Genomic DNA, 23,018 nt, shown 5'->3' on the forward strand with positions numbered 1-23,018 from the left:
CTCCGCGCCCGTCTGCGGGCACTGATGGTGAGATATCGGTCTTCTTGTGGTGTTGTACACTGTGGACGTCCCGTACTGTGGCGTCTGGACACGTTTCCTGCCTGCTGGAATCATTTCCATAATCTTGAGATCACACTTTGTGGCACACGGAGGGCCCGTGCTACGACGTGCTGTATTTGCCCAGCCTCCAGTCGCCCTAGTATTCTACCCCTCAATATGTGTTCTTTGAGCCATTTTAAACACACAGTCACCATTAGCACGCATGGAAACGTCTGCACAGTTACTCGCTGCACCGTACTCTGACATGCACCAACACACCTCTGTGTATGTGGACTGCTGCCAGCGCCACCGTGCGACGACCGCAGGTCAAATGCACCGCATTGTCATACCCCGATGTGATTTAAACCCGCAAACGGCCCACCATAGCGTTGTTTCGCTATGTATCAACATTATCCTTAATTTATAAGCATGAGTGTAGTTTTTCAGGTTAGCGATTTCAAACAACTGTTGACAACAATTGAAAATAAGTCAAACTTCGAATTGAGAACAGTTGTGTAGCGGCGGCCCACGACGCCTGCCGTGGTCGTCTACCGCTGCCAGCCACTACAGCGCTCGTGAGATGATAGTCTAAGTTCACACCAGGCGGCGTAGCACTTCACAGCTTGCGGCCATCTCAAGTTTTGGCATCTCAAAGCATAACACGCTGAGTCCGAACCAGCAGCAGTTAGGACGTAGGGTATTCAGAGGACGAGCAATGCTCAATAACCTTCACTTACTCTAGTTTAGAATCCAGATTCAGTCTCGCGTTTGCTAATGACTTGATTTCAACTACAGTTTCTTCAATGAATTTTCATCAGATTCATATCTGAGTTGCACATTAGATTCAATTAGTTGCTTCACATTGTTTTCACGGTCAATTGCACGTGTCTAGCGTTTCCGATTGTTTGATTTACTTTGAAGTCAGATTCCGCTTCGAGAATCTTTAACCTTATACTGTTAGATTGCATATCAGGAGCCATTAATTCTAATTTAAGGTCAGATTGAGTATTCGGTGCCCCGACCCTTATTCCAAGCACAAGTGAATACTTTGATAGTAAGATTTTATGTAGATATGTTCTTAATGCAGTAAATGAATAACTTATATATTAATTTAAACCCATTCTCCCCACTGAAGTGGGACTTTAGATCGCAATGACAAGAAATAATTATGTGAACCTGAAGGACAAATTATCTACGCAATTCTTCCTCTAATTAATTCTATTTTCTCAGTGAAATATAATTAAATTAAATAATCTGAAAGTGTATATAGATACAGGGTGTTTCAAAAATGACCGGTATATTTGAAACGGCAATAAAAACTAAACGAGCAGTGATAGAAATACACCGTTTGTTGCAATATGCTTGGGACAACAGTACATTTTCAGGCAGACAAACTTTCGAAATTACAGTAGTTACAATTTTCAACAACAGATGGCGCTGCAAGTGATGTGAAAGATATAGAAGACAACGCAGTCTGTGGGTGCGCCATTCTGTACGTCGTCTTTCTGCTGTAAGCGTGTGCTGTTCACAACGTGCATGTGTGCTGTAGACAACATGGTTTATTCCTTAGAACAGAGGATTTTTCTGGTGTTGGAATTCCACCGCCTAGAACACAGTGTTGTTGCAACAAGACGAAGTTTTCAACGGAGGTTTAATGTTACCAAAGGACCGAAAAGCGATACAATAAAGGATCTGTTTGAAAAATTTCAACGGACTGGGAACGTGACGGATGAACGTGCTGGAAAGGTAGGGCGACCGCGTACGGCAACCACAGAGGGCAACGCGCAGCTAGTGCAGCAGGTGATCCAACAGCGGCCTCGGGTTTCCGTTCGCCGTGTTGCAGCTGCGGTCCAAATGACGCCAACGTCCACGTATCGTCTCATGCGCCAGAGTTTACAGCTCTATCCATACAAAATTCAAACGCGGCAACCCCTCAGCGCCGCTACCATTGCTGCACAAGAGACATTCGCTAACGATATAGTGCACAGGATTGATGACGGCGATATGCATGTGGGCAGCATTTGGTTTACTGACGAAGCTTATTTTTACCTGGACGGCTTCGTCAATAAACAGAACTGGCGCATATGGGGAACCGAAAAGCTCCATGTTGCAGTCCCATCGTCCCTGCATCCTCAAAAAGTACTGGCCTCGGCCGCCATTTCTTCCAAAGGAATCATTGGCCCATTTTTCAGATCCGAAACGATTACTGCATCACGCTATATGGACATTCTTCGTGAATTTGTGGCGGTAGAAACTGCCTTAGACGACACTGCGAACACCTCGTGGTTTATGCAAGATGGTGCCCGGCCACATCGCACGGCCGACGTCTTTAATTTCCTGAATGAATATTTCGATGATCGTGTGATTGCTTTGGGCTATCCGAAACATACAGGAGGCGGCGTGGATTGGCCTCCCTATTCGCCAGACATGAACCCCTGTGACTTCTTTCTGTGGGGACACCTGAAAGACCAGGTGTACCGCCAGAATCCAGAAACAATTGAACAGCTGAAGCAGTACATCTCATCTGCATGTGAAGCCATTCCGCCAGACACGTTGTCAAAGGTTTCGGGTAATTTCATTCAGAGACTACGCCATATTATTGCTACGCATGGTGGATATGTGGAAAATATCGTACTATAGAGTTTCCCAGACCGCAGCGCCATCTGTTGTTGAAAATTGTAACTACTGTAATTTCGAAAGTTTGTCTGCCTGAAAATGCACTGTTGTCCCAAGCATATTGCAACAAACGGTGTATTTCTATCGCTGCTCGTTTAGTTTTTATTGCCGTTTCAAATATACCGGTCATTTTTGAAACACCCTGTATATTCAACTTGAGTGTGAGGACACCAGAGAAATCTGTGCTTCCACGGACTACGAACGAGTTACGAGTAGCTTTTGAATGAGATAGGTATATCTCTGAGCTGAGCTCTTGTTATTGTTGTTGAGCCCAAGCAGGAGTCACGTACTGGCAGTCCCGAGTTGTCTGTTAGCGGGGCAGTATGGATATCGGGGGCAATGTCGCCTCGTACTATGTATAACTGCAATTGTGCATTCTGTTCTGAAGTTAATGTTAAAAGTGCGTACTTCCACGAAGTGAAATAATAAGTAAGTTTCAGAAGAGAAAAATGGGTATCAAAAGTTATTTAAAGTCGTGTCCCAAAAGAGCGTTTGCAACAAGGAAATGAAGCCCATATTACTGCACGGTGACCGAACTTCTACACTGGATTCCACGAACAGTTCCTGCGTCATCGCCTCTTAACTAAGTAAGAGATAAAAGGTACTGTCATAACTGATTAACAAAACTTATAACACCAGAGAAAAATGTTGTGGGTTGGCAGGAGAGCCAACACCGGGTATGAGAGGAAGCCGAAAGGCACGCGTTTTAGCTCACGCAGGCTGGCGTGAGGTCTGGAACAGGTCAAGGAAATTAGACTTTAGCAAAAAACGGACGTAGCTGGTGGAATACTTAACTTTAATCCATTAATGATGAGCGTTGCTCTTGACGGTACATGTTTTACAGTATCAATAGTAACTCGTAATGGCGTCTTGCTAGGTCGTAGCAAATGACGTAGCTGAAGGCTATGCTAACTATCGTCTCGGCAAATGAGAGCGTATTTTGTCAGTGAACCATTGCTAGCAATTTCGGTTGTACAACTGGGGCGAGTGCTAGGAAGTCTCTCTAGACCTACCGTGTGGCAGCGCTCGGTCTGCAATCACTGATAGTGGCGACACGCGGGTCCGACGTATACTAACGGACCACGGCCGATTTAAAGGCTACCACCTAGCAAGTGTGGTGTCTGGCGGTGACACCACAAAAAATTCTGCATAGAAAGATACTCTGTAGGAAGATGGGTTAATTACGCTGCGACTTGGAACTAAGTGAGGGTATTGTAGAACTTTATACACAGGTATCACAACTTACAGTTCAACACTTTTAAATATAGACGCATACTCTCATTTATATAATTAAAAAATATTTCCATAATTACTCATATTTTATAATTACTTTTTTATTAGATCCTGCTACGCCATTCATTTATCTACAAACCCACCCACACTGTCCAATCACATTTGTCAGTCCCTCTTAATCCATCCTGCCTGCCGCCGGGTTTAAACAAATAATTTTTCCAGTATATCGAGGGTAGATTGAAGTCACCATCGACTATAACTGTAGTAGTGGCAAACCTATTTGAAATGAAACTCAAGTTTTCTTTGAACTGTTCAGCAACTAATCTTCTGAGTTGGGGGGTCGGTAAAACGATCCAGTATATAGTTTAGTCCGATTGTCAAGTATAACATCTACTCATACTATTTTACAATAGCTATCTACTTCATTTTCACTACAAGGTAAACTACTTCTGGCAGCAAAAAATAGTCCACCACCAACTTTATTTCATCTATCCTTTCTGAGCAGTTAGGTCGTGTGAAAAAAATTTGGCTGAATTTATTTCCGGCTAGTTTTCCGTGTCTATAACTATTTGAGCTTCAGTGCTTTCTATTAGGGCTTGGAGCTCTGGTTCTTTGCCAACACAGCTACGACAATTTACAACTGCAATACCGATCGGTTCTACAACTACCTTACTGTGTTTTACCTGCCCGCTTTTAGACAGACGCCCTTTCTGAGGTTTTCTGGCACCCTCTACCCTAAAAAAACCGCCCAGTCCCTTCCATACAGCCCCCGCTACCCGTGCAGCCGCTTCCTGTGTGTAGTGGACTCCTGACCTATTAAGCGGAACCCGGAAACCCACCATCCGAAGGCGCAAGTCAAGGAATCTGCAGCCTACACGGTCACAGAACCGCCTGAGCCTCTGATTCAGACCCTCCTCTCGGCTCTGCACCAAAGCACCACAATCGGTTCTATCGACGATGCTGCAAATGGTGGGCTCCGCTTTAATCTCGGAAGCAAGATTGGCAGTCTTTACCATTCCTGCTAACCTCCAAAACCAGAGAGAATCTCCTCCGATCCAAAGCGACACACGTCATTGGTACCGACATGGGCCACCACCTGCAGTTGGCTGCACTCTGTACTCTTCATGGCATCCGGAAACACCCTTTCCACATCCGGAATGACTGCCCCCAGTACGCACATGGAGTGTACACTGGCTTCCCTCCCCTCCTTGGCAGCCATGTTCCTATGGGCCCTCTTACGCGCCTAAGGTTGGAGCTCCCAACTACCAGAAAACCCTCCCTCTGTGAATGCCCAGACTTTACGGGCCGAGAGGCTTCCTCTGGAATACGGTGGACTACTGCATCCGGCTTAGACTCATCGTGAGCCACAGACAACGCCCGAAACCTGTTAGTCAAACCAACCAGGGAGGCCCTGCGATTGGCCCCTCGGAAAGTTTTTTGCTGTCTGCCAGACTTTGGAATGAACTACCACTTGACCACGGGTGAGGGGTCAGCCTCAGTACAGGCAGTACCTGGGGCAGACACAGCAGTGGACCGATTGGGTGACACGTGGGACGTGCTCAACGTCCCTAGCATCCCCATGTCTGACCCCCCTCACAGTGATGCCACTTGGCAGTAGCCTTAAGGGTGTGATGGAAGCCAACACAGCCTGGAGCTGTGAGCGAAAGGTCACCAACTCAGCTCGCATCTGTACACAGCAATCACAGTTCCTGTTTGAAACTTGTAAAAATATGTAACAAACGAACGGTGTACGCAGCTTATTAGCAATGGAACATGTAAACCTTCCAGGGATTGCTCCGTCTGGTTTTTTCATGCACCTTTCTCCTCCTGTGTTGCTTTTGTACAACAGCAGTATTCTGTGGCCATTGAAGAGGTTCGAAGCTTCCTATCTTGCTGGATATTCAAAATCTTATGAAAATTTCTGGGACACCTGCTAGTAGACATTAATTTTGGTTGTGTCTACCCTTTGCCTTTATAATGGCTTGAACTCTGCTGAGGATTCTTTCAATGAGGTGTCTGAATATGGTGGAATGGCAGTCCATTTTTTATCTAGAGCAAAAATCGGGAAAAGGTAGTGATGTTGGACAAGGGGTCTGGAGTGAAATGAATGGACGTTCTACTTCCAAAAAGTGTCGCAATGGCTACAGGTTAAGTCGCTGGACATGCCAGTCCTTTTAAAAAATGTTAGTATCTGTAAACCACTGCCTTACAGACGCTGCATTTGGCAGAGTGCATTGACATTCGGATACAAACAATCATCGATCCCAACTTTTTCCTCTTCTGTACACAGTGCTGTAAAATGTGCTCGTATTCTTTCGCATTTAGCCTGTTCTTAGGCGCAATAAGGCGACAACACACCAGTCAAAAAAAAATCCCCATACCCTAACATCATATCTTCCATATTTTATTGTTGGTACTACACCTGGTGGCAAAAACCCAAACCCTTCCAGCGGACTGCCACAGGGTGTAGCGTGATTCATCACTGCAAAGCTTTTTTTTTTCTTATCATCCACTGTCCATTGATGTCACTCTTTACACCACCTCAACTGTCACTTAGCACTCACTGCAGAAATGTGTGGCTTATGAGGAGCTACTCGACTACTGTACGCAATTCTTTTTAAATTCCTAAGCATGTTGTTCCAACTGGATTCCTGGTAGCACTTATGAACCAACTAATGATTCCATTGTTTGATTTCTTGCGATTTTTACAGCCACCCTCCTCAATGCCCTGCGTGTTAGGACGGGACATCTACCAGATCTTGCATAGCTGTCGTTGTTCATTCGCATTTCTGCGTCAGAATCACAACAGTCGACCTGGGAAGGTTTGGAAGGACAGAGACGTCACTGGTGGGTCTCTCAGCCACGTGACGTGACTAAGTAGAATTTCCAAAACTTCTGAAACGGAATTTGGATTGCTTAAACACCGCCTGATACAAAACACGATATACTTCTTTTTTGTTTACCCACAAACGTTTCGACACCTGTGTGTCATCTTCTATAGGTCAAATTTATTTCCGTAAAATGCAATACAAACCTCACAGTTATTTATCTATTGTAGGCCTAAAAACTATAACATGTGCATTTTATTAAACTTGTGTTGTTCACCTGGAAATTACATTGTTTGTGAAAATGAATTTTTGTAGGTCGGCTTTTTTGTTCCCTTATTTTAAAGTTCTGACAGCATGTCATCTGAAAAATAGTCAGGAAAAATATAATTAATTTTGAAAAACTTTTTCGTTGGTAGTGGTTGTGTAGATTACTGTACTTACATTTTCCATGCTATAGTGCATTTCTTGCAGATGTCTCTTTTTATTGCAAAGTGTTTGTGCTGTTTCACACTTTTTTCTATATTTTCAGTTCTCCCCTTCTTTATTCACACACATTTTCACAAAACGAATTTTGAGCAAACACTCAAGTCTCTATAGACATTGAGAGGCGTTATGTTTTTGTGGCTCACTTGGTTATGAATTTGCTAATGTTATATGAGAAGCTAATTTTAAATGTTTGGTGAGACAAGACTTTTTCCACAGCTTCACCTGCATATGGGTTAAACGTATGTATTGAACGCACCTCTTCCACATCTCTGTGTCCACTTCCCCTCTGTCTGTCCACCTCATTCTCCCATCTCGATCTATCTCCTGCTCTACACTCCCTCTGTCTCTTCATCTCCTACTCTCCCACTCTTTGTCCAATTCCACCACCCCCTCTCTCTGACCACATCATCCTCTGCCCCTCTGAACATATCCTCCTCCCTCTCTTTTCTCATCTTGACCTCCTCCTTTTTCATCTGCCCACTACCACTCTAGACAGTCTACCTGCCTCATGCATTCCACATCCTTCCCTCCCTCACTCTGCCAATCCCCTCCTCAATCCACCTCAACCTGTCCCCAGTCGTGCTCATTGGCACATGTAGCCCTGCAATACAGTCCAACAAAGCAGACAAATACTGTTCCCACAACATGCCTGTGATGCAGGACAGTGTACACAGTACATAACTGGGGCTTGTAAGCCATTTATTTGCTCCTGACATACAAGCTGTCATGGAAAGCACATTGATAAAGTAGGCAAACAAAACACATGTGTCATGCAGGGCAGCCTACATGTTAGGGCACAGAAAACCTTTTCTTGCCTCTGACATGTAGGCTGCTCTGCAAACTAGGTTGATCAGGCAGACCTATACCATTCTCATAAAACGCTTCCGTCATTCAGGGTAGCCTGTACTTCAGGGGCTGTAAGAAACACACTTATTGGAGCTAGGAAGTTATAAACGCGACAATGCTGATACTATAGTGGCCAGCACAAAAGTAAAGTACTCAAGCTCACGGCTGCTGCCTGACACCAGCAGGGGCCGTGGGCTGTGATTCGCCTGCCTCTCAGCTTTGTTGTCATGTACGTTTTGTTAGCGGTGCGGTAGATCAGAGCAGCCGAAAGCTCAGTGTTATCATGCTATATCGAGTGTTCACGTCTGATCTCAGTTTCTTACTGTCTTTAGAAAGGTACTTTGGCGTATGTTCGGCGGTGAACAACACTTATAGTACTCCTCTGGTCAGTGTGCGTAAAGGGCAGAAAGACATTTGTAAATAATCCATAATTATCATACCGAATGTACTCAAGTTTTTTACTGATCTGGCCGACAATGAAGAAGCAAGGAATGACTTAAATTTTGTGCAAAGTCATAAACTTACTGCTAAAGTGTGTCGTGTCTCCAAGTCTTCTGTAGGCCATATTAGCAAATATGTGTCATTGGCAGAATATCCAGACATGAATGTTTCCATTTCCAAGAAAGGGATACGAACGTGAACGGAAATCAACCGAATTTGACGATTTTAACAAAGAGCTCGTGCGTAGAACTGTACTTGGATATTAAGACAGAGAAGAGTATCCAACGGCTAAAAAAATACAGGCTAACCTCCGTGAAAAAATTAATCCCTCCGGCTCAGAGACTTCCGTTCTTCGTCTTCTCCGCTCCCTTGGTTTCTGATTCAAGATGTGTTATGACGGACGGAAATTCTTGATGTAACGCAGAGACATTGCAGCAGCAAGAGCGAAGTTTTTGCGTACAGTGCACTTCTTGCATGCTGAAGACACCAGGCCTGTAGTGTACTTGGATGAAACTTGGGTTTCACAGAACTACACCAATAAGTATACACGGCACGACTCCAAAGGAAACAGCCGTTTGAAAGTGCCTACTGGTAGAGGTGGCCGATTAATTGTCGCCCACGCTGGTTCATTAACCAAGGCGCCATACCAGAGGCAAAACTTGTTTTTCGTGGTGGGAAAAGTTCTTGCCAATCGATTACCATTCAGGAATGAATGAAGAAGTTTTTAATAATTGATTTATTCGACTGTTGTCTGCACTTGAAGAAGGGTCAATTATCGTGATGGATAACGTCAGCTACCACCCCATTCAGATAGAAAAGCTGCCACTTTCAGATTGGCGCAAGGCAGATATTATGGAGTGGTTAAAGAGAAAGACTGTTTCATTTTCATTTGATGAAACGAAGGCTGAACCTGAACTCCTGTCTAAGGAAGAAATCGTAGATGCCAGAAAGACTTATGAATTAGATCAACTGGCAAGAGAAATGGGACAACAAGTAGTACGTCTACCACCGTATCACTGCAAGTATAATCCAACTGAATTGATACAGGCCCAAGTAAAGCGAGAAGTAGCGAAAAGAAACACTGCTTTCAGACTTGCTGATGTCGAGAAGCTAACACAAGAAGCTCTTGACAATGTTACTCAGCAGGACTGGGAGAGGTGTGTAAAACACGCATAAGCATTGCAAGAAACTAATTTCCTGAACCAGGGTTTAAGAGACACCATAGTGGAATCTGTGATGATTCACCTGGTTGAAACAACCGACAGTGAATGTGAAGACACGGAGACAGAAGATCCTTCAGTTCAGGTAAGTGTCGTCCGTGTAATAAGCTGACTTGATTTAAAAGTTTGTCTATTCATTCAGTTATAGAGGACATTCTGCGAATGTTTTTCCCTTACAGTAGACGTCTGATAAATTTATCACAAGTGGTGGCGACTAGATTACTCGACACTAACTGTCAATTAAAATAATATTGTCAATTCTGCATTAATTAACAACAGTTTTTCCTAAAAACCTGTATCGAATGTCTTTACATTCGGATAAAATCTTACTGCATTCGGTTTACTTGTACATTCGAAATTTAACTCATTTTTTCATAGAAGGATTTACTAGCTGTTTCGTAGTAAGGGTAATGCAGTTCATAAAATGACAAAACGTTGTGGTACTTCTGTATCGACTGTATATATAAACAGTGCAGTAACATCACAACAGTCTCAGCACCTATTCTGATTCTCCGAGAAGAGCATAGAAATCGATGATATTTGACGACATTTATAAAAAGCTAGAACGTAGAATTGTATTACTTTAGTATGACAGAGGATAGTATCCGACGGCTAGAGAATCCGTGATAAAATTGATTAGTTTGGCCAGTCAATTCTTCTGTGTCTTCTCCGACCACTTGGTTTTTAATTCAGAAACTGTAATGATGGACGAAATCTGTAACATTGCAGTAGTAAGAACGAGGTTTTTGGGTACCAAACCCTTATTGCTTGCTGAGAATAACAGGCATCAGCAAATTTAGATAAAACTTGGGTTTCAGAAAACCTTTCGAACAAATATTTTGCTCGACTTCAGTGAAAATATTGGCTTCAGAATAACTACAATTACTTTTGCGTAGCGTATATTGGCGTTTTGAGTGATGGATGCAATGACGAAGGATATGTATCAGCAGCCAGTAAAATATTTTCGGGCAGTAAGGAATATTCTCGGTCATATTAAAGCGAGCCGTCCGAGCAAAACTCTTGGGGACGGCCTACAACGACTCCTAGCAGCTAGTGAGAATTTTCTTTGGAAAGTACTCCATCGTATTCTAGACTAAAAATAGTGTTGCCCATTATTTTTTTAAAATTTTACAAACATTTGAAATTACCACTATACAAAAATTGGCAATGCTGTAAGATGGCGAGATGACCTTGAAGCCTGTCCCCCCCCCTTCCGATCACCTCCTACCATCTCTCAGCTTAACCATCCTCTCCTGCCCCCCCTCTCTCCATCCCCTCCTCTATCCATCTCAAATCCCCCCCCCCACATGCTCATCCACATGTATAACCCCTGAAAAGGATGTTGGAAAAGCAGACTGCTACTACTTCCCATAACATGCCTCTCGTGCCGCACAGCTGAAATCCCAAGGGAATAAAAACCGTTTATTTTGCATGACATATAAGGAAGGCCTATACTACTCCAACACAACACACTTGTTGTGCTGGGCTGCCTACGCATAGCTGGGGGGGGGGGGGGGAAGAGGAGGGGGGCTGGAAACTGTTTCTTGTCCCTGATGTATAGGCTGCCCTGGAAAGTAGATCGATAAGGCAGGATGATACTATTCGCACGCAACACACCTACCTGTGAAGGCTAGCCTAGATGGCACGAACTTAAAAAAGATCCATGTCCGTATTTCTGTAAATCTTAGAGCTAGTGCATAACACCCCCCCCCCCCCTCCCAGTTGATCCTCTCAAGGCAAGGAGTTTGTGTGTCTGATTTGTCCCACTTTGGTCCAGGGGGCCTGAGAGGAGTTCTTACACCAACATACATGTGCTATACATATAAAGTGCAGATATTGTGATCAGTGGTACCTTAACCCTCAAGCAGGTATGCTGTTTTTCATAATACAAGCATGTGGGTAGCTTACATCATACACTTGTAAATAACAGCTGTCTTTGTGTTATTAAGGCAAACACATGAGAACAAAATCCCAGTTTAATCTTAGTTTAGTTAAACAAAGATAAACTTACATTATATGAGCTAAATCACTGTTTAATTAAACAACAATAAAATAAACTTTCATTGTATCACTCTGTTGCTGTGTACATGTATTAACAGACACTAATGACTGATTTGAATCATTAAACAGCGCAGCTGCGTCAGGTTCCTGCCAATTGCTTTATTGATTACTAATTTTCTAGTAGGTAATTGCTGCACGTTGGGATTGTGTTGCTAGCTCGGAATCTGGATAATTTTCTTGCAGGGATTGTAAATTTTTTCTCTTCTAGCTCGCAGTTTATTGTATATTGCTGCTTATGTGGGCGTATGACAACGCAACTTATCACTGTGTTTGCTGAAACAGTAATGAAGGAATACGTTTGGGCTCGCAACTGTAAAACAACAATGGAATGGTACAAAACAATGTTGTTTTTGTGTTTGGCACGCTTTCTACGTGGGCGCGCATGCTCGACTGTTAATATTTACCCCCTTCAGTGTGTTAGTCGTTTTTTCTCTGTGGCTAACAGTTTTTCGAAGTAGAGAGTATATAAAATGTAGACTGGCAATGGCAAGGAAAGCATTTCTGAAGAAGAGAAATTTGTTAGCATCGAGTATAGGAAGTCGTTTCTGAAAGTATTTGTATGGAGTGTAGCCACGTATGGAAGTGAAACGTGGACGATAAATAGTTTAGACAAGAAGAGAATAGAAGCTTTCGAAATGTGGTGCTACAGAAGAATGCTGAAGATTAGATGGGTAGATCACATAACTAATGAGGAGGTATTGAATAGAATTGGGGAGAAGAGGAGCTTGTGGCACAACTTGACTAGAAGAAGGGATCGGTTGGTAGGACATGTTCTGAGACGTCGAGGGATCACCAATTTCGTATTGGAGGGCAGAGTGGAGGGTAAAAATCGTAGAGGGAGACCAAGAGATGAATACACTAAGCAAATTCAGAAGGATGTAGGTTGCAGTAGGTACTGGGAGATGAAGAAGCTTGCACAGGATAGAGTAGCATGGAGAGCTGCATCAAACCGGTCTCAGGACTGAAGACCACAACAACAAGAACAACAGTCTTTCCGCAGACACGGTGCATAATTTACTACGTGGTGTTTTCTGCAAGGTCTAACTACATCTCTAAGTGGAGTACGCTTATCAGCATAAAGTAACTGTTTTGTATCCATGTGTCCACACTTTAGCACCTGACCTGCTACACAGGCGAAAATAAGAGTTATGGCTTGCTTTTGCTTAGTGCACTTGGAAGTAGCAACTAACCCAAAATATACTACTCCTATGCTATAATTATTATTCTACAAATGCAATAAATACTGATACAGTGTTGTTCATAGTCCTCAGTCACCAGTAAAAATATTTGCACTTACACCCCTAATACCCTCTAAAATATGTAGATAGCCACATAGAAAGGGTAAAACACTCAATTGGAAAACAAATTGAACAAGAAAATAAAAAAACATATTAAAAAGACAAACCATGAATATACACTCCTGGAAATGGAAAAAAGAACACATTGACACCGGTGTGTCAGACCCACCATACTTGCTCCGGACACTGCGAGAGGGCTGTACAAGCAATGATCACACGCACGGCACAGCGGACACACCAGGAACCGCGGTGTTGGCCGTCGAATGGCGCTAGCTGCGCAGCATTTGTGCACCGCCGCCGTCAGTGTCAGCCAGCTTGCCGTGGCATACGGAGCTCCATCGCAGTCTTTATCACTGGTAGCATGCCGCGACAGCGTGGACGTGAACCGTATGTGCAGTTGACGGACTTTGAGCGAGAGCGTATAGTGGGCATGCGGGAGGCCGGGTGGACGTACCGCCGAATTGCTCAACACGTGGGGCGTGAGGTCTCCACAGTACATCGATGTTGTCGCCAGTGGTCGGCGGAAGGTGCACGTGCCCGTCGATGTGGGACCGGACCGCAGCGACGCACGGATGCACGCCAAGACCGTAGGATCCTACGCAGTGCCGTAGGGGACCGCACCGCCACTTCCCAGCAAATTAGGGACACTGTTGCTCCTGGGGTATCGGCGAGGACCATTCGCAACCGTCTCCATGAAGCTGGGCTACGGTCCCGCACACCGTTAGGCCGTCTTCCGCTCACGCCCCAACATCGTGCAGCCCGCCTCCAGTGGTGTCGCGACAGGCGTGAATGGAGGGACGAATGGAGACGTGTCGTCTTCAGCGATGAGAGTAGCTTCTGCCTTGGTGCCAATGATGGTCGTATGCGTGTTTGGCGCTGTGCAGGTGAGCGCCACAATCAGGACTGCATACGACCGAGGCACACAGGGCCAACACCCGGAATCATGGTGTGGGGAGCGATCTCCTACACTGGCCGTACACCACTGGTGATCGTCGAGGGGACACTGAATAGTGCACGGTACATCCAAACCGTCATCGAACCCATCGTTCTACCATTCCTAGACCGGCAAGGGAACTTGCTGTTCCATCAGGACAATGCACGTCCGCATGTATCCCGTGCCACCCAACGTGCTCTAGAAGGTGTAAGTCAACTATCCTGGCCAGCAAGATCTCCGGATCTGTCCCCCATTGAGCATGTTTGGGACTGGATGAAGCGTCGTCTCACGCGGTCTGCACGTCCAGCACGAACGCTGGTCCAACTGAGGCGCCAGGTGGAAATGGCATGGCAAGCCGTTCCACAGGACTACATCCAGCATCTCTACGATCGTCTCCATGGGAGAATAGCAGCCTGCATTGCTGCGAAAGGTGGATATACACTGTACTAGTGCCGACATTGTGCATGCTCTGTTGCCTGTGTCTATGTGCCTGTGGTTCTGTCAGTGTGATCATGTGATGTATCTGACCCCAGGAATGTGTCAATAAAGTTTCCCCTTCCTGGGACAATGAATTCACGGTGCTCTTATTTCAATTTCCAGGAGTGTATTACTAGCTACAAGAAAGAGCCAGGAACACAAACACAGGGTACCAGGAACATCTTAACAAAGAAGGCAGCATGGCACATACTGAGAACAGCAATGGAAACGTCTGCAGAGTGGGTGAACATTCTGAGCAACATGGAATACAAATGTCATTGCGCACAAACACCACAGTAAAAAGAAAGTAGAAACTAAGAACACCTCCATTCACAAACTCTCGGAAGCTCTGTCAGTTAACCTGTCGTTGATGTCAACTATCCAATAGGCCAAATATGCAGAAATTTTAAAACTAGATGTTCTGAAAACCTCAGGTGCTTAAAAAGTGGCAGTATACACTCCACTTCTGCAGATCGTCTCGTACAAGAAATCGGCCACTCAAACAGCATTCAGACTGATCTTAAGATCCTCAGAGAGCAGTAATACTTCCTATAAAAATCTCACAGTAGAGGAGAACTACCACATAAGAGACTTGAATGAAAAGACAGCACTGTGCAACAAAACACCATTTGCCCCATACAAAACATAGTAATCAAGCACTCTGTAATATCGAAATATATAATGTATTAAAAGATATGGAAAAAGTGTGCACAATAGCAAAAGAAGAGATACGCGCCAGAGATGCACAACAAGACGGAAAATGTAAGAGCAGCCACATACACAACCACTACTCTCGAAAAAAGTTTTCACAAATAAATATATTTCTTCCTGACTACTTTGCAGATAACATACAGTCAGAACAATAAAAAGGGCACAAGACACCGACCATAAAAATCCATTTTCGCTAGCAATGTAATTTTCCATCTAGCAGTCAACACAAGGTAAACAAAATGCACATGTTATATTTTTTAGGCCTTCATTAAATAAGAGGTCAAAAAATGGTTCAAATGGCTCTGAGCGCTATGGGACTCAACTTCTGAGGTCATTAGTCCCCTAGAACTTAGAAGTGGTTAAACCTAACTAACCTAAGGACATCACACACATCCATGCCCGAGGCAGGATTCGAACCTGCGACCGTAGCGGTCTCGCGGTTCCAGACTGCAGCGCCCAGAACCGCGCGGCCACTTCGGCCTGCCAAATAAGCGGTCATGACTGTTGTATTGCATATTACAGAAATAAATTTGACCCGTAGAAGAGACAGTGGTGTCGAAGCGAGACAAGTCTGGGAAAAAAAGAAATAATTTGTGTTTGCATAAAGTGGAATTTAAATAACCCAATTTTACATAGTAAACATGGAAAAAGCGTCAGCAGGACTTGTAATATGAAAATGATTTAAAGACTGAGGATTTCTCAATGGAGAATAGAGAGATGCATGTTTTAAATTAATGAATTTAAGAACATATCGGAAGGGAAGACGTAATTATGACTGAAATGGGGGCGAGCTAGGTGAATGGCTGGCAAATGGACATGTTCCGCAGATGGACCACAAAAGTTACTGCTAGTCTCCAAGACATAAGAAAAGACCCAGATTATGACCTACTGGAAGGTGGGTACATAACGTTAGAAAAAAATGCACGAGCAACGTGAATGTGTCTAGGTGGATCCCGCGCTGCTAGGAGACTTTACCCAGCAATGAATATCAAATGGCTAATGATGACACTGAAAGTGGGAATCCAGGAGTGATTGACTTCAAGCATTTAATTCATTTTGTGTGCTCAGCCTGCTCATTATATAACGAGATCAGGATGCAGCTTCCCAGACACAAATTTGAGTGGTTTAGCTTCTTGTTTCCTAAGATTGGAACTCAAGTTCTTACTGTGTGTTCATCAGTGTAGTCCCGTCGCTGTTATTGCTTCGCTTCCTGTGTACTGTCCTGAATAGGTGCGCAAGTGGTCGCAGCAGTTAATTCGTATATGGCACGCCGTGCCCATGCGCGGCGAGAAGGCACGCGCGCCATGTTTTAATAGCCGCGGCGCAGACAAACGAACGTCGGTGGGCGTCGTTCGCTTCACGACCGCCATTGTGTGCGCCATTCACGTCGCAGCGCCATTCAGTGCCCAGCCGCATTCCCTCACGATCCCGCGCATTTTTTCCCCTCCTCTTTTTTCCCTTTCTGCGTCGCCAGCGCTTAGGTGTGCTAAATCAGTCGTCTTCGACATATGACGCACAGACTCCTGAACGACAAAGAAACTACCCGCTTTTTGCTAGCATCCAAATGAATGAAACGGTCGTATGTCAACGTATTTGTCTCTGTGCTAATACATGGAAGCACACGACACATTATTGATGATAGTTCCATCTCTGCTAACGAAACAATGATTGGTATTCGAATTACGTCAGTAGCTCGTTGGCATTTTGAAAGAATGCTAATTCTCTCATTTTGTAACAGCGAACCGTAGTATCGTCTGGGCCTGATAAAATGAGCACCTGCCTTACTGACCGTGACAAAGGCACTAGCCTCCTCTCATATTTACAGCCGTAATTAATATTGGCCTCTCGCTTAATCACTGAGATTATAATCCAGCCTGTAGAAGAAATTGAAGAAGATTACAAAGCCATTTACATGGGAAGATTACAAGGCGATTTACGCTAAAGCGCCAAACAAACTGGTACAGGCATGCGTGTTCAAATATAGAGATAAGTAAAAAGGCAGAATATACGACGCTGCGGTCGGCAACTCCTATGTAATACAACAAGCGTCTGGCGCAGTTGTTAGATCCGTTACTGCTGGCAGGTTATCAAGATTTAAAAAAAAATGATTCAAATGGCTCTAAACACTATGGGACTTAACTGCTGAGGTCATCAGTCCCCTTGAACTTAGAACTACTTAAATCTAACTAACCTAAGGACATCACACACATCCATGCCCGAGGCAGGATTCGAACCTGCGACCGTATCGGCCGCGCGGTTCCAGACTGTAGCGCCTAGAACCGCTCGGCTACACCGGCCGGCTATAAGGATTTAAGTGAGTTTGAACGTGGTGTTGTAGTCGGCGCACGAGCGATGGGACACAGCATCTCCGAGGTAGCGATGAAGTGCGGATTTTCCCGTACGACCATTTCACGAGTGTACCGTGAATATCAGGAATCCGGTAAAACATCAAATCTCCGACATCGCTGCTGCCGGAAAAAGATCCTGCAAGAACGGGACCAACGACGACTGAAGAATCCTTCAACGTGACAGAAGTGCAACCCTTCCGCAAATTGTTACAGATTTAAAAAATGGGCCATCAATAAGTGTCAGCGTGCGAAACATTCAGCGAAACTTCATCGATATGGGCTTTCGGAGCCGAAGGCCCACTCGTGTACCCTTGATGACTGCACGACACAAAGTGTTACGTCTCGTCTGGGCCCGTCAACATCGAAATTGGACTGTTGATGACTGGAAACATGTGTCCTGGTCGGCCGAGTCTCGTTTCAATTCATCTCGAGCGGATGGACGTGTACGGGTATGGAGACAACTTCATGAATCCATGGATCCTCCATGTCAGTAGTGGACTGTTCAAGCTGGTGGAGGCTCTGTAATGGTGTGGGGCATGTGCAGTTGGAGTAATATGGGTCCCACGGTATGTCTAGATACGACTCTGCCGGCTGACACGTACATAGGCATCCTGTCTGATCAGCTGCATCCATTCATGTCTATTGTACATTCCGACGGACTCGGGCAATTCCAGCAGCACCATGCGACACCCCACTCGTCCAGAATTGCCATAGAGTGGGTCCAGGCACACTCTTCTGACTTTAAGCACTTCCGCTGGCCACCAACTCCCCGGACATACATCTAATTGAGTATATCTGGGATGCCTTGCAACATGCTGTTGAGAAGAGATCTCCACTCCCTCGTATTCCTACCGATTTACGGACAGCCCTGCAGGATTCATGGTGTCACTTCCCTCCGACACTTCTTCAGACATTAGTCGAGTCCATGCCACGTCCTGCTGCGCCACTTCTGCGTGTTCACTGGGGATCTACATGATATTAGGCGGATGTACCAGTTTCTTTTGCTGTTCAGTGTATGAGCAGCGTAATGACACAGCTATATTGGGTAAAAGTCCGACATACAAACAAAAGAAGCTTACTTAGTCACTTCATGTTGTAGAGCAGAAATTACTGGCAGAGAAGGCTAAAACTGAGCTAATTGCACAAATTATTGTACTTGCAGTCAAGGCTCGGTCAACAGGAGACAAACCACACGCAACAAATGCCGAAATATACTGGAAAATGAAGGTGAATGAGAGAGAGACTGTCAGGTGATACTGGGGTGGCAGTAGAACTTTAAACGACACTTGAGTAGCAGCGCTGACGATTCCGAGGTTCGGCTGCAGTCGTCCTTTGCAGCTCTCATTGCAATATTTATTAATCGAGTTGTCCCCACAAATGACCAACATGATTATGAAACAGCTTACTCGACAAATACTGGCAGATTTCCCTAAACTTCTGAGGCATCACCACTTCCATATACTGCTACAACATGGCATCTAAGTTTTTGGTCCGTTTGCTAGGGGCCGAGTGTACGTATCGCAGGAAAATGTGTTGAGTACAGCGTGCAGGTCCAAAAAGTGCGATCCACTGTTCTCTTTGGGAGCTATTTAGAACCTTGGCTCACTAAGAATATAGTCGACAGACAAAAGTGGCGCATTTGCTACAGCCAACGTAATAGAGTCTTCTGCAGCGGCATGTTATTGCGTGTAAAAGTGATAAAGTTTCTGCAAGGATTTGAATTTAATAGAAATCCCCATCTTGGCAATAGGTAGTAACTGTGTGATACAACTGTATCTCGAATCAGAAAGATCAGGAAAAAAGACCTACGTCTCAACGTATCATCATTATCGTCTGTAGGCCGCATTTGCGTCACACGTACACTCCGGTGACATAAGTCATGGGACAGCGATTTGCACAAGTGCAGATAGTGGCAGTATCGTGTAGACAATACAAAAGGGCAGTGCATTGGCGGAGCAGTCACTTGTGACTCACATGAAAAGCTTTCCGACGTCATTATGGCCGCACGACGGGAACGCTGAATGGCAGCTGGAGCTAGACGTATGGGGCATTGCATTTCGGAAATCTTTAGGGAACTCAGTATTCCGAGATCCACCGTGTGACGAGAATACCAAATTTCGGGCATTGCCTCTCACCACGGACAACGCTTAACGACCGAGAGCAGCGGCGTTTGCATAGAGTTGTCACTCCTAACAGATAAGCAACACTACATGAAATAACTTCAAAAATCAATGTGGGACGTACGACGATCGTATCCGTTAGGATGGTGCAGTGAAATGTGGCTTTAATGGGTTATGGCGGCAGATGATCGACGCGAATCCCTTTGCTAACAGCACGACACGGCGCCTCTCCTGTGCTCCTGACCATATCGATGTCTGGATAACCGTGGCTGATCAGATGAGTCGCGATTTCGGTTGGTTACAGCTGATGGTAGGGTTCGAGTGTGATGCGGACTCCACGAAACCATGGACACAGGTTGCGAACAAGGCCCTGAACTGTGGGTGGCTCCATAATGGCGTGGGCTGTGTTTACATGGAATGGAACGCATCCTTTGGTCCAAATGAACCGATCATTAACTGGAATTGGTTATGTTCGGCTACTTGGTGGCCATTCATGGACCTCACGTTCCCAAACAATGGCAGAAATTTCATGGATGACAATGCGCCATGTCTTCTTTTTTTTGAGTCATCAGTCTTCTGATTGGTTCGATGCGGCCCGTCACGAATTCTTCTGCTGTGCCAAACTCTCCGTCTCAGAGCAGCACTTGCAACCTTCGATATTTGCTGGATTTTTTCGAATCTTTGTCTTCCTCTATAGTTTTTTCCCTCTACAGTACCATGGAAGTCATTTCCTGATTTCTTAACAGATGTCCTGTCGTCCTATCCCTTCTCCTTGTCAGTGTATGCCACATATTCCTTTCCTCTACGATTTTGCACAGAATCTCCTCATTACTTACCTTAACAGTCCACCTAATTTTCAACATTCTTCTCTAGAACCACATCTCAAGTGCTTCGATTCGCTTCTGTTCCGGTTTTCACACAGCCATGTTTCCCTGCCACACAATGCTGTGGTCCAAAAGTATATTCTCACAAATTTCTTCCTCGAATTAAAACCTATGTTTGGTTGCAGTAGACTTCTCTCGGCCAGAAAAGTCCTTTTTGCCAGTGCTAGTCTGTTTCTGATGTCCTCCTTGGACCGTCTGTCACTGCATAGGTAGTACAACTCCTTAACTTTATCTACTTCGTGCCCTTCAATCTAGATACTAAGTTTCTTGCTGTTCTCATTTCTGCTACTTTCGTCTTTCTTCAATTTACTCTCTATCCATATTCTGTACTCATTAGACCATTCCATTCATCGGATCTTATAATTATTCTTCACTTTCACTGAGGATAGCAATATCATCAGCGAGTCGTATCATTTTTTATCCCTTCACTTCAAATTTTAGTTCTACTCCTGAACCTTTATTTTATTTCCATCATTACTTCTTCGATGTATAGATTGAACAGTATGGGCCAAAGACTACATCCCTGTCCGACGACCTGTTTAATGAGAGGTCTTCTTTCTTGATCATCCGCTCTTACTGTTCCCTCTTGCATCTTGTCATGTACTATGTATTATCCGTCTCTCCCTATAACTTACCCCTGTTTTTCTCAGAATTTCGAATATCTTACACTATTTTACATTGTCGAACGCTCTTGATTTTTCTTTAGTCTTGCTTCCATTATAAACCGCATCCTCAGAATTGCTTCTTTGTTGCCTTTACCTTTCCTAAAGCCAAACTGATCGTTATCTAACACATCCTCAATTTTCTTTTACGTTCTTCTGTGTATTATACTTGTCAGCAACTTGGATGTATGATTTTTAAGCCGATTCTGCGATACTTCTCGCACTTGTCAGGTCTTTCAGTCTTCGGAATTGTGTGGATGATATTTTTCCAATATCCAGATGGTACGTAGCTAGACTCATACATCTACACGCCAACGTGAATAGACGTATAGTTGCCACTTCTCCCAATGATTTTAGAAATTCTGATGGAATATCTATCCCCTCTGCCTTATTTGATCTTAAATCCTCCAAAGCTGTCGTAAATTGTAATTCTAATACTGGATCCCCCATCTCTTCTAAATCGACTAGTGTTTCATATTCTATCATATCAGAGAAATCTTCCCCCTTATAGAGGCCTTCAATCTACTCTTTCCACCTATACGCTCTCTCCACTGCCTTTAACAGTGAATTCCGGTTGCACTCTTAATGATACCGTTCTTACGTTTAATTTCACCGAAGGTTGTTTTGACTTTTCTATATGCTGAGGCAGTCCTTCCGACAATCATTTCTTTTCAGTTGTCTTCACGTTTTTCCTGCAGCCATTTCGTCTTAGCTTCCATGCACTTCCTACTTATTTCATTCCTCAGCGACTTGTATTTCTGTGTTTCTGAATTTATGTGAATGTTTTTGTACTTCCTTCTTTCATCGCCTGAAGTGTTTCTTCTGGCACCCATGGTTTCTTCGCAGTCACTTTCTTGGTACCTAGATTTTCTTTCCAATTTCTGTGATTACCCTTTTAGGTATGTCCATTCCTCTTCAGTTGTACTGCCTACTGAACTATCCCTTACTGCTGTGTAGCTTTAGAGAACTTCAAGCGTATCTCGTCATTCCTTAGTACTTCCGTATTCCATTTCTTTGTGTATTGATTCTTCCTGCCTTATCTCTTAAACTTCAGCCTACTCTTCATCACTACTAGATTGTGATCTGAGTCTATATCTGCTCTTGGGTACGCCTTACAATCCAGTATCTCATTTCGGAATCTTTACCTGACCATGTTGTAATCTAACTGAAGTCTTCCCGTATCACCACGCCTTTTCCAAGTATACCTTCTCCTCTTGTGATTCTTGAACAGAGTATTCGCTATTACTAGCTGAAATTTATTACAGAACTCAATTAGTCTTTCTTCTCTCTCATTCATTGTCCCAAGCCTATATTCTCGTGTAACCATTTCTTCTGCTCCTTCCTCTACAACTGCATTCCAGTCGTCCTTAACTATTAGATTTTCATCTCCCTTTACATACTGTATTACCCTTTCAATATTCTCATTTACTATTTCTATCTCTTCATCTTCAACTTGCAACATTGACATGTGTATATGAACTATCGTTTCGGTTGGTTTATTGTCGATTCTGATATGAGCAATCCTATCTCTGTGCCGTTCGCAGTAACACACTCTCTGTCATACCTTCGTAATCATAACAAATCCTACTCCCGTTATAACATTTTCTGCTGCTGTTGACATTGCAATATACTGATCTGACGAGAAATCTTTGTCTTCTTTCCATTTCACTTCACTGACCTCCACTATGTCTAGGTTGAGCCTTTGCATTTCCCTTTTCAGATTTTCTAGCTTCCCTACTACCACGTTCAAACTT

This window comes from Schistocerca cancellata, chromosome 2 (assembly GCF_023864275.1).
Source record: "Schistocerca cancellata isolate TAMUIC-IGC-003103 chromosome 2, iqSchCanc2.1, whole genome shotgun sequence".
Taxonomy (NCBI): Eukaryota; Metazoa; Arthropoda; class Insecta; order Orthoptera; family Acrididae; genus Schistocerca; species Schistocerca cancellata.